General features: G+C 44.8%; 1 protein-coding gene across 12 annotated transcripts in view; it reads left to right on the forward strand.

Annotated features, from left to right (window-relative positions):
- Positions 1-6,722: 6,722 nt before the first annotated feature.
- HTR4 (5-hydroxytryptamine receptor 4) overlaps positions 6,723-17,617 on the forward strand; it is a 181,489-nt gene continuing 170,594 nt past the window's right edge. For 9 of the 12 annotated variants that reach the window (XR_006889299.1, XR_006889298.1, XR_006889297.1 and 6 more), the window contains exon 1: positions 7,066-7,311. The gene's annotated coding sequence lies outside the window, so the exon portion shown is untranslated. Of the gene's footprint in view, positions 6,964-7,065; positions 7,312-7,420; positions 7,503-7,718; positions 7,748-17,617 lie in introns of those variants that run through there. The other 3 variants (XM_046665700.1, XM_046665701.1, XM_046665702.1) reach the window with 3 other exon arrangements.

A 17,617-nucleotide genomic window follows, 5' to 3' on the forward strand; every position in this document is an offset into this window, starting at 1 on the left:
ATGCATCATAATCCCCATGGTTGAGTACAGGGCCTGCCACATAGAAAACATGTAAGCCATTTGCGGGACAGAATCTGCCAACCTCCTAGCTACCCAGTTTGCCCTTCTTTAAACATGAAATGATGGTTCAAATTATCCACTAACCATCTTACTGTAAGTGTCCCTGATTATCTGTAGCAGACTCCAAAGGGATCCCACACACGCACCCGCAATCCAAATACGTCAGCCATACTCACCCTGTCCATCTCTGCCCTGACCACCTTCATCGCCTGCACTGCTGCTCGGTGATGGGTCCCTGCTGCCTCTACGCATCATGAGACCAGTAGTGTCTGTGCCAAGGAGTCTGGCTCTGAAAGACCCAAAGACCTGCCTCTCCAGGTGCAAGGACACGGCCTCCTCCCTGGGTCTGAGCCCTGCTTCATGAGTTGGGTCCTGAATACAGAGTCTTGACTTGTGCCCAGCCTCTCACGGATCCTTCCTGAACATGCCTATTGGGTTTTGCTTCTAACCCCTTCTCTCTACAGCTCAAACCAGTCCAAGGAATCTGGTGGGGTCAGAGGCCGTTCCATACCTGCCCACTTTTCTCTTCTTTCCGCTGTGGCCCCTGCCCTCCTCAGAGCTTCCTCTCCCAGTTCCAGGACAAAGCTGCCAGGTTAAAGAATGGGACAAATCCATCTAGGGTAGGGGACGATGGGCAGTGTGGAGGAGAAAGGGACTTGTTCACTTTAGCTGAAGCTAGGCAAAACTGTCCCATTACATATGTAATATAAACTTTATCCCCAAAGAGCCTTGTTGATGTTAAAATTCAGTTTTGCCATATCTTGAATGTGGCGGTGTTTGCATAACTCTCTAAACTTGTCAAAACTCACAGAATTGTACACCAAAAGAACACTGAATTTTACTATATAGAAATTTAAAAATAAATTGTGAAATTTCAGTTGTGCCAGAGTTTTCCCTGGCAGGTCACACTCATGATGTCTGTCTCATGGATCTGGCTCTTCCTGGAAGAATTTATTTTCTAGTTTTCCTTCCTGATAGGCTGAATATTCATTTATCTGATTTTTATTGGTAATAAAACGTGAATTAGTTAACGGCCTTTTCAAACAGAAAGAGGTGAAACCCAACAATATCAGGAAGGCTGGAGGACAAAGAACAGCTCAGCGGAAAAAAGAACCAGGAGCCTCTTATCTAGACAGCGATAACTCTGCCTGGCAGCCCTTTATCTGCCTCTATTCTCTGCTTTTTCAGGCAGTTGGCTTTTCAGTGTTCAAACAGCAGGTTCCTACAGACTTGGCCACACAGCAAGTTCCTAAGAACACCCTATCTTGAAATTATGTGGTCTCATACTCTCTGCTCAATCCTGTTAATTCTCTTCGGAGCAGACTGACTCCTGGACAGCTCTTTCCTAGTTAGAGGCAGCCTGGAGCTTCTCTCCTCCTTCTCTAGCTCCTCACCCCCTTTTCAGTTGCAGACATATGATGTCACTCCATCTGAACCACCTGTTCCATTTCACGACCCCTCCTACACATGAGTCTATTTCTCCCAAAGCCACATCCTCTCTTAGAAGTGAGGGATCATCCTTTCATCCACATGAATCTGCCTTCCTTTGGCCTCCAAGGGCTCATGTTTCCTGGGCAACTCTGACCCCCTGGAGAGCACATACACTCTGAATGCAAATCCAATTGTCTGGTTCACATATCCATCCATTCAACTCTTACTGAGAAAGTGTCCGCTCTAAGCCAGGCTCCTTATAAGCACAGAGTCTCTGAACCTTAGCCGCTTGTGTTTTAGTGGAGGAGGCAGAGAGTAAGCAGATAAACAAATACATCAATGAATTAGTTACAGAGAGAGATGAGGGTCCCAAGGGACATAAGCAGAGTGCCAGGACAGAAATTAATGGGATGGGAGAAAAGTAGTCAAGAGGAATCCTCTCTGTAAGACACATATTTAGGCTGAAGCAGAGGAGAATCATGTTAGGTCTATGAAACAGTAAATGCAGAAGTCCCGGGGCCAGACAGAGCTGTGTGTGACTAGAAATCCACAGCCCAGCATGGCTGCAGAGGAGTGTGTTGTGAGCTGGGGCAGGAGAGGAAGCAGAATCCAGGATGGGAGCTTCCTGGAGGCCGAGCTGAGGAGTCTGAGCCACACGCTGGCTCATTTGGTTTGATTGACATTTGGGGGAGTGGGAGATCCTCATGTACTCCAGGCCGGGGAGCAAAATAAGAATACATGTGGTCCTCCAGGGGAGATTTAACTCTTAGAAGCAACAAATTGCAAAAGTTTCTCCATTTGCAACTTCGTTTAAAGAAACTTTTACTACACATAGACTAGACGGACGTTTCCTGACATAGGATGATAGTCTGTGAGGTCAACTGAGGACTCCTGTGAATGACCCAAGTGCCCATGAATGCCCCAGCGTCTGGTTCTGGGCTCTTAGTTATTCAGTGGAGCTTATTAAAATGAAGCCAGCCACCTTTGGCTTCATTATAGGAAAGGTATTCACAGTTTGGTTTCCTTTCCTTTACAGCTGCGCTAAAACTCTTTGTCCTTATGTTTAAATTTTTAGCAGCTCTTAAGTGGATGGAAGGTATGCAAGCTTCAAGTTTGTGAGTTTAAGAGAAGCATTGATTGATTTCAGCAATTTAGATTTGGAATTTAATTTCCATCTTGCTTGCTCCTTCCTCTTGGTCCTCTTTCTACTTCTCCTTTCACTCTCTCTCTCTCCCTCACACACACACACGCACACACACACACACACACGGCTCCCTTCTGCAGCAGCAAAGCCACCCAAAGTAAAATAAGCTTAAAACAAGTTTTGAGACTTTTAAGATAACCCCCATGGTGTGGTGCTGATAAGGTGCTGCAGTCCATGGCAGGCTGCGATGCAGTAAGTATATAGCAGGACATTTGTATCAGTCAAGCCAAGTGTGGACAAGCAAAGGGGGAAAATAGTATTTATTTCTGCAGTCTAGAAGAAATTAGCAGTAGAAAACCTTAAAATGTTTCAAGTTTATAACAGAAATAATAGAATCAAAGACTTCTTAATCTCCTCTGAGGGATGTTTCTGGCCTGCTAGCTCCACTGAGCTAATTGTACCCAAGGGTTCCTGGAAGAGAAACTGGACCTGGAAGCTGGAACAGTCTGATGCCTGGCACATCGCAGGGGCTCCTAGTGATCAATTCTTATTTTCAGGCTGCTAGTTTCCATTTGACCTTCCTAACAGTGCTCTAAACTTACTGGAGAAATAAGATCTCCCCTACTGTGTGTAGTCTCGGCGGAGGGACTAGATCCTTTCCCTCCTCACTCTTAGATTCAGAATGGGGGAAGGAGGAGACACAGAGCTAATCCTGGTCAGCCTGGTGTGTTCTCCAGTGACTTTGAACTTGGGTGAGTGACCCAAGGATGGAGAACTGGTAGAGGCCGGTCACTATGTCAAGATGGATGGTGCACTGTCCTGGTGGAGTTTCTCTGTGAACCAGTTGATGCACTGCTTGCTTTTTGGTTCTCTGGAGCTCTTCCGGTACCTGCCTCTCCAAGTCTGGCATCCAGCATCCTAGTGATTCTCTGAGCCGCTAAGTAGAGTTCCAACAATTTCCCTTTTGCTTAAGTTAGCTAGAGTCCTTTTCTGTTGCTTGTTATCAAAGGTCTTAATTGAGATGGTACAATAAATGTTCCTAGAATGAATGAACTAATAGAATGAAGATAGGCCCAGATTATATTTCAAGCCTTTTCTGGCTTTTCCCTTCTTTTGTCATCATCAGAGAATTGAATCTCATTTGTAGATGGGTTTTCTTGGGGCTTGGAAAAATTCCAAAGTTTTATACGACTTTGGAGGCAAAGCTATTTTTTAAAAGATAATTAAACCTAAGTTTTAAATGTATGCTTATTGTATGGTATTTAGAAAACACAGATAAGCATAAAAAGAATACAAAAATATTCATAAACATCTTTCTATATAATAAATATCATTTGACAAAATCATGTTTAATACCTGAATGGTATCTCATGGTAGGGATAATATATTTAGCTAGTCCTCTATTGTTAGACGTTTGGGCTATTTCCAATTATGCACTCTTATAAAAGAACAATCTCTTAGGTAAATCTTTGGGTACACAGGCTTATTACCCTTAGGATACATTTTAAAAAACAGAATTGTTGGGCCAAAGAGTTTGTATGTTTATGATGATTTTACTTACAATAGTAGCCCTTTTAAAATAAAGCTGATAAAAAAAAAAAGAATAGCCCTTTTATTATGGGATTCTTCTTCAGCAAAAGCAAACAAAAACAAAAACAAGCATAAAACAAAGAAAAGTCTATGTTTCAAGCTATGCGCCAAAGCAGCACCATTTAAAACCATGTTGCATGGTGCATCACTTGACCAGCCCAACTAAATGGAGACAGATAGTGCAAAACACATGATTAATAGCCCTGTCTGCTCAGCGCCACAAGACATTGCATTTGCTCCCTTCATGCATTCATTCAAAAAACAGCTATGAGTTCCTACTGTGTGCCTGGCATGATTCTAGGGGCTGAGATATAGAAGGGAAGACGAGACCTGGTCTCTGCCTTGGAGGTGCTCACCAGCCAGTGGGCTGTACATACCCGTAAATAACTCACAAACAGCGCAGTGTGGTGGTAACTGCTACAGTAGGGAGATGAACACAGCCTGGAACAGTTTCAACCTGTGCATTTAGAGTTCTCTCCTCTCTCTTGTTCCCTGCTCTCCCATTAGAAAGCACCAGTTGAAACGAGATATAACCCGGGAAATACAAACAAAATTCTGGAGAATCAAACAAGGGAGAGGTCAGGAACAGCTCCATGGAATCAATGAGCGTTGAAGAGACGTAGGACCAGCAAGACACGTGGAGAAGGGCATTCTGGAGAGGGCATCCGGAGCACCGATACGGAGGAGAGAAGAAAAGAAAGTGTTCAGGGAACAGACCGCTTGAAAGATAAGCTGTGGGCATAGCAAGATGGCTGAAAGCAGGGGCTACCTTGGATTTCCGTCAGTAACAAGTTAAGTTAAGGCATTCACGTGTGCCTCCACTAGTAAAAGAGAGGCATTGTATTAGTTATCTATGGCTGCTGCAACAAATTACCTAGTGCCTTAAAACAACACAAATTTATTATCGAATGCTCTCTAGATCAGAAGTCTGATACGAATCTCACTGCGCTGAAATCAAGGTGTCTGCAGGGCTGCCTTCCTTTCTGGAAGAGATTCTCCTCTTAGGGGAGAATCGGTTTCCTTGCCTTCCCCAGCTTCTAGAGGCCGTCCACATTCCTCCGGTCAGAACCCCTCCTTCTATCTTCAAGGCCAGTCACAGCTGGTAGAGTCCTTTTCACACTGCATCGCTCTGACTTCCTGTCTCTTCTACTTTTAAGGACCCTTTTAAGGGCCCACCTGAACAATCCAGGATAATCTCCCATCTCAAGGTCCTCAACTTAATCATATCTGCAAAGTCCCTTTTGCCATATTAGGTAACATACTCACAGGCTCTTGGGATGAGGACATGCCTATCTTTGGGGAGCCGTTTTCTGCCTTCCGTGGGCACTAGCGTTTTAGAGCAAGGGAATGACGCTACTGGGGATCTGCCTGAGAAAGAGCATGCTGACGTCAGGAAGGAGGATGGACTGGAGGGGCAGAGACTAGTTAGAAGACCTTTTTGGTGATTTCAGAAAAGACATGATTCAGTCCAGTGGGAATAGGGAGGAAAGGACAGATGCCAGCGGCGGAGTGGGGACAGACTCCCTGGGAACTGGGGAGTGGGGAGAAGGGGAAGAGAGGTAAGGTAGAGTCGTCAAAGATGATTCAGGCTTTGAGCTCCCATGAGTGTGAAGACAATGGTGTCATTTATCAGAAGTATTTGGTTTAGGAAGTGGGGTGGTGGTAAATTTAAGTTTGGCTCTTATCATTAGAGAAATAACCTATAACTTTTCCACTTTTAAAATTTGAATGAGGGTTATAAGATGAATAAAGATTCAAGACAAACACACGCCAGGGAAAGGAGTAATGGGTGGGAATGGCTGAGAGCGAGAGGTGTTGAGTCAGACATGGCACAAAGAAGGTAAAGAAGAGATAACAGGATGGAGAGAGATGGAAATGGGAAGAGAGAGAAAGAAGAGAGAAAGAGTGTATGAGTATTATGTGGAAGAAATACAGACCATGAGGAAGACAGACAGTCCCTGGCAAAAGAAGGAGGAAATGAGAGGCGGGAATATCAGAGAGAGAGAAGCTGAGAAAGGGACAAGGTCAGAGTTTCTGGCACAAATAGGTTGGTCGATTTAAATTTCCAGTTCACTTGGGTTGTGCTCACAATTGTAAGTTAATAATTTTTTAGATTGTCTTAGAAGACATTTGCTTTCAGAGTTTAATTACTGTCTCAGATTCTCTGTTTTGTCAAGTTTCTGGGCAGCCTGAGTCGTCCTTGGGGGGGTGAATTATCCACTGAGTAGGCCCTTTGTTCCCCTCACCTGTCTCACCAAAGGGGGGTTCTCCTTTGGCCTTCCCGACATGCTTTGTTTAATTCTTGAACTGTCTTGTCCCTGGAATTTGAGGCCTTTCCTCACATGTGTTGAGGAAAAATGTGTGGCATTCTGTTACTGTTCCTCACAGATTTTACAACACCCTTAGTGACACACAGGCAGGAGCTTTGGTTAAGTCTCGACACAACTGTGCGTTTATGGTCCCCAATTTACGGATGGGAGCACTAAGGCTTGGCTACAGTCTACCACATGCTCAAGGTCACAAGTGGACAGAGCTGGGGGAATAGGCTGCCTCCAGATCAGGGAAGCAATAGTAGACTACTAAATATTGGTAGGATCACTGATGAAGACTTCAAGCAAATGAAACGCTGCCTCTGGCAAACTTGGGAGCCATGGATCGAAGGGACTACCGAGCTCCCTCTGAGCCCCGCTCCAGCACTAACTCTGCCCTCGCCGCCGAGTCAGAGGCGTGAGAAGGAAGTAAGCTCCTCAGGGGTGGGATTTCCCCCGGCACGGGCACCACAAGCTCTATCTTTCAGTAGAGGAAATGGGCCCTCACAGAGGTTAGCCAACTTGCCCAAGGTCACCCAGGAGTCAGCAGGGAGCCCAGGGCTCGCCCCCTGCCTCGATCGGATGGGCAGCGCTCGTGCCAGGGAGGGGCTAGCTGGCCAGCCCTGAGCGGGTGAGGTCCTAGGGCCGCCTTTGCGCCCACTCCCCGCGTCGCCGGCGCCCGTGGGGGCGGCCGTGGGGAGCGCCGGGCTGGGGGCTGGTGAGCCCGCGGAGCCCGGCCCGGCCGGCCTGCGAGAGGACGATGCACGGCGCCGCCAGGTGAGCTGGGGCGGGGGTCGGGCGCCCGCCGGCCTCCTGCGCGGGGGCTGCCGCCGGCACCCGAGGGGGCGGCGGGGAGGGCGCAGGCAGTGGCTGCGAGCGCGCGGCGGCGGCGGCGGCAGCTCGGCTCCGCGCCTGGGGGCGGCCGCTGCAGTCTGCCGGGCGCCCGGCTCCCTCGCTTCGGGCAGCGGGTAGGTGCGGCCAGCGCGCCGGGGTCAGGACCCCGGGAGCCCACGTGGGCCGGTGGGGACGCGGCGGGGGCTGGGCGGCACGACCGAGTCCGGGACTTGGGGGTCCTGGGCTCCGGAGCCCGGGCTCTGCCGCAGGGATGGGCTGCGTGGCGTCTCACGGTGTAGGTGGGCTGGCTGGTGGTGTGAGACACGTCTCCAGCGTGGGACCACTGTAGGGTTGGGGCTAGTGCCCTGCACTTGTGTCCGTAAGTACTTGTGAAACTGCTGGTGTGTTCGCTGACTATATGAGGTTGTGCGTGTAAAGGATGTGTGTGTGTGAAGGTGAGAGAGAGGGAGAGAGAGGGAGAATGAAGAGAGAGCGTGAAAGAGACACAGGCTGTGCATCCTTAAGGGCATATGTCACCCGATACATGTGTGGACTGTATGGATGGTCCTGGATGTGTAAATGAGAGAGTGTACTCTCTCTAACTCTGTGCGTGTGTGTGACAAGATATGCATGTCCTGAGTGTATAACTGGCTGTGTGTGTAAGTGACCATGTGTGTGGGCACGCTGTGCTGCATGAAGCTTTCACAGTCCCTGCCAGTACAAGCTTTCTGCAGTTGTCTGTCACAGAATCCCAACCCCAGAGTAAGATGCATTTCCCCTCAGCTTGCTACCCACTGTGTGGCACTGTGCTGTTAGTTGCCTTTGGAAGAAGTGGCCATTGATACAGGGAAGTGGTGGCTGGCAGAGGTGGAAAAGTCATGGGCTCCTCTTCCTAGAGTTCAATGTTAAGAGAAAATGTTGGGTTGACTTCGAGTTTGGTCCATTAAAATGAACAAAAAATGTTTCTTAGGGTTCAGGTTTGGCATGAACCAAAGGTGACTTTTGATGGAAGGACACTGAGGAAAATTTGCCCTCCTTGTCTTGATATTGCTGGGACGGACTCTCCAGGTCATAAAGCTGTGGCTGACCCCAGGGGCAGTGGGCGGTGTTTGCCTAGTCGTCCCGGTGTGGAACTTCAGTCTCAGAGGTGATGGAGGAGGAGTTGCAGTATGCTGTTGGCGAGCACAGGTGGTGAAGGAAAAGGACACTGGTGATGGATGCGGTGCTCCAGAAACAAGGAAAGCGTCAGGACAGGGCACGAGACGCATGGAGCTCTGAGGAGCAGCTCTCACCCGGGAAATGATGAGGGTGGAAGAAAATAGTAGAAAGTGAAAAGGGCTTGCAGCATTCTCAAGTCATTTTTGAATCTTATGTTTATTTTTCCCATGCACCCTTACCCTAAGCTCTCTCTTGTGTTTGCATCATGTCCTCCCATGGGAAATGTCTTTATTATAATTATTATTATACAGTTTAGTGGGCTGTTATTTAAACACCAGGAGAACTGTAGCACATCAGAGCTAGTAGGAGTTTCAAGGAGTGTTCAGTTCAGCCCATGTTGAGCAGACAGAGGTCCCAGGGCCCAGAAGACAGTGGTGCTCTTCGTTCCTCTGAGTTACCTGGATTTCACTGCTGAAGCTGGTCCTTCGAGAGGCCACAGTGGTCTTGGAACCAACAAACTGAATGTTTTCTTCCACTCAAGTTCTACTGGACTCCCTGACACTGTTCATCTCCTCACTCCTTCCCCAACTTCACCAACTAAGGAAAGCACCTGAAACCCAACATGAGCGACCTGACACCCCAGACCACCTCCTGACTTTCCCATCTCTGTTTGAACCACCACCGTCCTCCAAGTCTCCTGGCTGACACCTTTTTATTTCTCTTCTTCCTTCATCATTAGTGGGCACAGCTTAATCAATAGGCAAGTTTTATTCATTTTCCCTCAGTGCCTCTTGAATCTAAGTTTTTTAATTCCTGCTGCCACCACCTTTTCAGGTGAGACTTATATTCAGGGATTTCTGGAGATAAGAACAGATGTGGACTGTGATCATTGAAAAACATGCAAAGCAAATGCACAAAAAGAGACCTTTGATATTATCACTGTCTGACTAATAAGTGAACTAAGTTCTTTGGAAGAGTCTAGACCTTCTGATGGTTGTAGCATTATGTGATCTGGATCAAGTCTCTTGGCCTTTCTAAATCTTAGTTTCTTCATCTGTGAAATGTGATGGAAGATTTCAAGTAGAATCTAGTTGCTAGATCATTTCTAAGGTCTCTTCTAGCTCTAAAATTCTCTGATTGTCATTGATGTTCTTTGTTTTAATGAGAAACATTTCCCCTAATGCCTTATGATTACGTTCTAGTATCTAACCATCTTTTTAAAAACATTCAGTGTGTCTTTAGGGAAAGGAAAGAGGCAAAGGGAAAAGGATGAAAATGCGCTATTGGCTTAAGTTTGTGATTGAGGGTGAGTTGCACACATCAAGTCTTAAAGTTGAAGGAATCTCAGAGGTCACCCATTTTCACCTCCCATCGAGTGCCAGAATCTTCCATGCCATTGCCTTTCTGAAAATTGAAAAAAATGTGTCGTCTTATTAAGATAACTTATTAAGATAACAGTGTTGTAATTCAGGGTTTCTCGAACCTCTGTACTTTTGACATTTTGTGCTAGATAACTTTTTCTTGTGAGGAACTGTCCTGTGCATCATGGGATGTTTAGCAGCATCTCTGGTACCCATTAGATGCCAGTAGCATCAGCCAGTTGTGACAACCAAAAATATCTTCAGACATTACCGGTGTCTTCTTGGCAAGTTCCCCAAACACCAAGCGTCGTTAAGAACCACTGTTGTAATTCAAACACAAGTCGTAGGGGCCTTGTACAGAAATATTCTACAGCAAAGTATTATAATAAACAGATGAACTGCTGTGTTGCCAGCTCCTTTTCCACCCCTTTCCAGGGTAGCCACCTGCACATATTTACCTTTTTCCCTCCTGGTTTCTCACTGCCTTGTTGCTATGCCTGGAAATGCTCAAGATGCTGCTGAAGGCTGAGAAGCGTTTTAGAGACAATATCATAATAATCCTAATGGCTCGCATTAATCCAGCCCTTGTTATGTGCCAGGCACAGTTCCAAATGCTTTACATGGCTTATCTCATTTAATTTTTGTTAAGAATCTATGAAAGAGAGACTTTTAGTCCCCCCCATTTTAGAGATCAGGTAACTCAAACTTGGAGAAGTGGAATAACTCGCTCAAATTCTCTCAGCTGTGAGGCAGTGGGGCTGGGGTTGGAGCGTGTGTTGTCTGACTCCAGAGTCGGCGTTCTGAGCCTTCACACTAAACTGCCTTCTGTGAATGGGGTCTTGATGTTACTGGGTGGAAGTGATCTTAAACAGCATCTAGTTCAATTGTAGAATGAAGTCTGCTTCTAGGAAGGCTAGAGACTGTGAGGTTGGTACTTGTGTTCAATTGAAATAATGTGATTTCTCCCCTTTTTTGTCTTCTCCTCTCTCTTTGTTTTTCAGGTTACTCAGAAATAGCTCCAAGGCGTATGCAGAGTGAGAGGGGTGGTGGCGGGGCTGGTAGCTTGGGGGAGGGGCTTGGGGAAAGGAAGGATGGTGAAAAGGAGCAAACAATGGATGAGACATTTCTTTTTCGGTTAAGTCATTGCCATCATCTAAACTTTGGATATCTATCCTATCACCAAAATTAAAGTTGCTGTATTTTTATCAACTCCTTCCTTCTGTGCCAGAGTTGGGGTCTGAGAATTTGCATTTCTAATAGGTTCCCAGGTGATGCTGGTGCTGCTCGTCCAGGGACCAGAATCTGAGAACTACATGGTGAAGATCTAGATGCCTAAATAAAGCTCACAGCCACCCACCTGAGATTTTTTAACAAAAAGATATTTTTAAGATAACATTTGGAGTTATGAGAATCAATGGATAGAGCAAGATTGAAAGAACAATACCTCCTAAGGGACTAATTGACATCTCTCACTAAGCATTTAAGCTTTGCCTCTCATTTTGAATTTCAGAAAAACCTTTGCTTTTTCTCAGCTATGGTACTTCTAGGTTGGATTAATTCTGATCTTAGATCTTTTCATGTTCCCTGCTTCCACCTGCCCCTGCCACTACTTCAATTTGGATGATAAAATCCTCATTATTCACCAGATAATCCAAAAAGAAGAAGTCCTTTAATATCTTGTCTACTGCCAGATAAATTCTGACTAGTCCTTCTGAGATTGAGAAAAATCTGTTATCTCTGCATCCAGGTTTTGTTTCCTGTGTAGTTGTACTTTTCTCCCTTTCAAATCGACATGAGCACAGTGAAGACATCCAACAGAAACTCACGTCAGAACATTTCTGTGTAACTGATTAGAGTTTTAACAATCTCAATCAGAAAAAATTTCTTTTAAAACCAAATTACAAACTCAAGCAACTCCTTCCTTCTTCTGGACAGATCTTCTATCAGCATCTGTTTCTTTTTGCACAACCACACATTCTCCACCTAAACAAGGTGACTCCAAGTACTTGCTCAGAAAGATTTAGTGATTCTGAGACTCAGATGCAATTTAAATACTTTACCAAATACTTACTATGTACTGTGGAGTTATATACATCTAGTCTTTTTTGATTTTTATATTAACCCCTGAGAGAAGGGGTGTTTCTCTTGTTTACAGATGCGGAAATCAAGGCCCGGAAACTAATAAACTCTTGTATTATTAGAAGGCTAATTGTGAATACATATTTTTGCTTATACAGAATAAAAGCCAACACTGGCTTGTTTAAGCAGAAATTGGAATTTATTGGAAGGACATGGAGCTTTTCTCATCAATTCAAGGAATTAGACCCCGGGAAGGATTGGAACCAGGCCATCTCCGGAGAACTCAGCTCCAGGAGTCACAGTCTTTTCCCCATTGCTCTGCCATTAATGTGGCACATTTCCATGAGTGTGTCTGTCGGTTCAAATTCTCAAGAGAGAGAATCTGATTGGCCCAGTTATTTGCAGCCAAGAAGTCACAGCGGAAGCATAGTTGCCGTGGGTTCACTCTTGTAGTTGAGGTAGACATTCCCAGTGTGAGTGGCCTAGTGGATGCTTGGATGAATATCTCCTGTTGTCACACAGCTAGTGTGGCAGGGACGGAATCTGAATTCAGATTTGACTCCAAATCCAGTGCATTTCTCCTACCAAAAGGAGATTTGATAGAGAAACATATTTATTTGGCGTGTAATAATGGCCACTTGCCTTTATTTTCGAGGTTCCCTCATCTTAGGCATTCCCTGCAGAGAGTCCTGCTGCTTCCGTTTGTGCATACCTCCTCATTTCTGATTTTTCTATGGCTGCATCCTGGTCCTCTCTGGCCCTCTGGTTTCTATGCCATGTAGCCTAGCTTCTCGTTCTGCTCATGCATGTCATGTCTCTGGCTCACCTAGCTGAGCTCTGACTTACAGATTGTAAGAGTTGAAAGGATCTATCATCTTGTCCCATCTTTTACCCGTACAGTAAATAATCATTACTAATGTATGCTAAGCACTTACTGTGAGCATGACTGAGAGCTCTATGTCTTGTCTGACTCTTCTAACAACTCTTTTTAGAAAATTTCCCAATATTTTATTGTAAAAAACAGGTTTAAGAGAAAAATTAGAAGAATTGTATAGTGAACACTCATATACTCACCTCATAAGTAACGTTTTACTAACTTGCTTTATCATATTTCTATCCAATCTTTTATCCATTCATCAATCCGTTTTGGGGATGATTACAAAGTAAGCTGCTGTTTCTTTTTTTTTTTTCAAAGATTTTATTTTTTCCTTTTTCCCCCCAAACCCCCTGGTACATAGTTGTATATTCTTCGTTGTGGGTCCTTCTAGTTGTGGTATGTGGGACGCTGCCTCAGCGTGGTTTGATGAGCAGTGCCATGTCTGCACCCAGGATTCGAACCAACGAAACACTGGGCCGCCTGCAGCAAAGTGCGCGAACTTAACCACTCAGCCATGGGGCCAGCCCCGCTGCTGTTTCTTATTCTGTTTTATAATTGGGAAACTGAGACCGAGACCGGTGAAGTGACTTGCCCAAGGTCACTCATGAGGAGGTGATGGATTTAACATTGGCAGTCTGACTCCCAAAACCACTTTCTTAACCATCAAGCAGCATTGTATCTCCTGGAAGGAGAGAAGGAAGGACTCACTCAAGGTCGGTTAGTGGTAGGTCCCAGGTCATCTGATTCTCAAGCCCTGAAATTTCCATTACATTGAGCCATGATAAATAGTCTACTTCCCAAGTAGAATTAGTATTTCCCCTGTTCCACGAAGATCTGCAGGTTTGGTACTTTACAACCTACCCCAGATCTCTGGAAAATCTGATTTTGACACGGATGATTCTACAAAACGAATACACTCTTTCTCACTTTTCAACATTTTAAAATAATTTGTGGAAATGACAGGCTGGGAAATAACCATTTTAGACAACTTTTTACAGCATTCAGAGGACTTTCACATGTGTTGTCTTATTTGAGCCTCATGAGTAGTAGCAGATGTGCGAGACAGGTGGGCTGGATATCTTAACCACATTGAACTGCTGGAGACCTGGTGCTTAGAGAAACAGAGGAGCTCAGAGCCCCGTGATGCTAAGAGAGAAGTTGGGCCTTGATAAAAACTTAGACTCTTTTTTGTTTGTTTGTTTTTTTAAAGATTTTATTTTTCCTTTTTCTCCCAAAGACCCTCGGTACATAGTTGTGTATTTTTAGTTGTGGGTCCTTCTAGTTGTGGCACGTGGGATGCCGCCTCAGCATGGCTTGATGAGCAGTGCCATGTCCGCGCCCAGGATTTGAACCAGTGAAACTCTGGGCCGCCGAAGCGGAGCACGCGAACTCAACCACTCAGCCATGGTGCCAGCCCCAAACTTAGCCTCTTTTAAAGGTCAGTAGACATTCTGTAGGTCTTGAGGAGCTACATAAATATCTAGTTAGTAAAGCTGAGCTGGAGAAGTTGAGAGGCGGGACTGTTGAGATCTGGATCCTTTATGGGATAACTTAGTGGTTTAAGGGCTGGGCTCTGAAGCTGTGGCCTGGTGTGGCCTCGGACAGCATCTCCTTTCTATGCCTTATTCCTTCATCCGTGAAATGGGGATAATTGCTGTAGTCGTTCACCGTGTGATGTGAAGATGAAATGAGGTAACACATGTGAAGGGTTTAGTACCTGGAATGTGTTCCCCAAGCATCAGTTATGGAAACGTGTCATTACTGGTCCCCTGCTTCATCCCTGGGAGTCTTCTCTTCTGTGTTGAATGAGCCCCTCTCAAATCTATAGGTACTACTTTATCTTTTCCCTGAGGGGTGTGTTTAGGAACTAGTGGAAGGAGACTGTGGGCAGCAGCCTTCTGGGAGGTACCATCTTATTGGTCCCATAAAGATGCAGATTCTGCTCAAGAACTTCATCTAAGCTCTACATAGCCCATGTCCTTTGAGATTGTGCTGGCACGCTTAATTGTATTTGATAATCATCACACGATATCTGAAGCAGAGAGTTTGGTATAAACTGTTTTCTACTCCAGGAGGTTCAACGAAATGGAAAAGGGTGAGGACAGAAGAGGTAAATATGCTGGCAGAGACCTTCCTCTTGGCATGTACAGCGAATACTGTAATCTTGGTCTCTTAGCCCGTGAGGCATTTAAACAGGTATGGGAAAACTATGAAAGAGGATTTCAGAAGGGTGTGCTCACCGGGGTGGATTGTGATCCATCCTTGAAGTGTTTCCCATACTGCTCTTCATGAATCACCTGCGCCAGAATCACCGGGAAGTTTGTTAAAATGGAATTCCTGGACCTACTGATTCAGAAATGCTTTGATTGAGGCACCTGAATCTGCAATTTTGCAAGTGATTTTTAGTTACTTTAATGTTTGAGAACCACTGCTGTCAACAGCATAATTCTGCAAGGTCCAAAACACTAATTTCGAAGACTTAATTTAGATGGAATGCAAATTTTGGTTTGACCGGCTCCCAATTCCAGGCCTTTGAAATCAGTGGTGATAAGACCCTTTGGGCATTCTCAGACCTGGCTTTCCAGGACCTATCCTAGAGAGAAGAGGAATAATTTCTGTAACCACGTCCCAAAGGTGGGGAGATCAGCCCCCAGGTGCATTGCTGCCTTTGTGGAGAAGCGGAGTAGGACCACCCAGCCTCCAGGCACTGGGGCACTGCCAAGCTGGAGAGCACCTTGTTACTATAGCTGGCTAATATTATACTGTGGACTCACTGGGCACCTGCCTTATAAGTATTCAGTTTCATTTATTTTTTGTAATAACCTTGTGAGGTTGGTATTATGCTTATCCCCATTATACAGATGAAGCCACTGAGGCTAAGAGAAGTAATTTGTCCAAGGGCATACTGGTAATTGATAGAACTAGGACACATTCCAAGGCTGTGCTTTGAATCAGGGGTTGGCAAACTGTCTGACCGGCTGCCTGTTTTTGTATGGCCTGTGAGCTAAGAATGGTTTTTGCATTTTTTAGTTGTTGGAAAAATCCAAAAGAAGAATACTATTTTGTGACAAGTGAAAATTATATGAAATTCAAATTTGGTGTCCATAAGTGTATTTTACTGGAAAACAGCCATGCTCGTTCATTTATTTATTGTCTGTGTCTGTTTTCGTACTACAACAGAATTGAGTTGTTGTAATAATGATCCTATGCTTGAAAAAGCCTAAGTATTTGCTAAATGGCCCTTTACGGAAAAAAATGTGCCAACTTCTGCTTTAAACCACTATGTCAGTGTTTCCCAAACTTTAGTCATTTGAGTACTACCTTTGTGAGTCTTGCCACCTTCTCATGCCATCTGGAACATTGCATAGCACTTTTCTTTAGATCAATTAGTTTTCTTTAAATAAATTTGTTTGACAAGAAACACGAATGTCAGTGAAAACCAGTACCAATTGCAAGAAATAGAAGGTGATTGTAAAAACAAATGCAACATACACAAAACAGTGTATCAGATTTCAGCTAAATGGTTGGAGCAGATACTGTCATTGTTCCTCCCATTTTCCTGCAGCTCTCCTCATTTCTGTGTACCATATCCTGACTTCCAATGATGAATGCACATTTTTAGAGGGCTGCCTTCAGTCTGTTGGAATTGACTCTGCTCAAAGCACAGTGGGCTGTAGATGCCTGGGAATCCTGTCCCCCTGTGGACAGCCATTGACCAATAAATGATGGTGTGGGAGTATCAGTACTCCAGTTCTCTCCCTACTTGTCCAGGATGACTCTGAGGCATATGTTTTACACCATTTCCTGGAACTTCCCTGTGGTATTAAGCTTCAGTGGCTTAATAATACCTTTTTCATTGGCTACCTTCCATGCCCTTTCCTCATCACTCCACCAGTATACCTGCACCTGCCAAATAACTATTTATTTATTTAATCCTCATTTATTTAATCCTCATCTCAAGATCTACTTCTTTAGGGGACCTCAGTAAGACAATAGTGTTTCTAGCAAAAGACTGTGAGCCTGGGACCTGTTTTTCTTTATTATAAAGGAGAGATTACCAAATATCAGGAAGGTGTCAAAGATAACCTAACTCTAATTTGAGTCCTTTTCTTCAACGTAAATAACAGTGATTAAAAAAGAAAATGAAAAGAGAACGTATTTTCACCATATTATCCAAGCGTACTTTAATGCTGTATCCACCTACTGCCTAATATCATGTGCTTTGTCCAGTGACATGAGAACCACACTTCGGGAAAGGATATTTTACCTTAAATTGTGGTCCCCAGACCAGCAGCATCAGCAATACCTGGAAACTTATTAGAAATGCAAATTCTCTACTCTAAACCTACTGAATCAGAAACTTGAGGGAGGGGCCCAGTCATTGTGTTTAACAGGCCTCTAGGTGATTCTTATGCATGCTTAAACTTGAGAACCAGCGCTCTGCAGTAAACAGCCTCTTATTTAGTTCTGCTCTCATTGCATTCCTGGATTTCATCAGAATTCAGAATCATCCAAGTCTTGCTTCCTCCCCTCAGACGTGACTGACTGATGGTTTTCTGCCTTCTGTTTGAGCCTCCCACTGAGGTGGACCTTGTTGCTTGCCAAGGCACACAGGTCAATAATTGGACAGCTTGGATGTTGCAGGAGCTACTTCATAGTGAGTCTCAAACTTCTCTTGAGGCTTCCACACATCTCTCCTTTGGAGACACAAAGACAAGGCTAATTCCTTCTCTGATTATCAAGTAGAACTTTCATATCCTGTCATACTGGTCAT

This window comes from Equus quagga, chromosome 7, assembly GCF_021613505.1.
Source record: "Equus quagga isolate Etosha38 chromosome 7, UCLA_HA_Equagga_1.0, whole genome shotgun sequence".
NCBI classification, from domain to species: domain Eukaryota; kingdom Metazoa; phylum Chordata; class Mammalia; order Perissodactyla; family Equidae; genus Equus; species Equus quagga.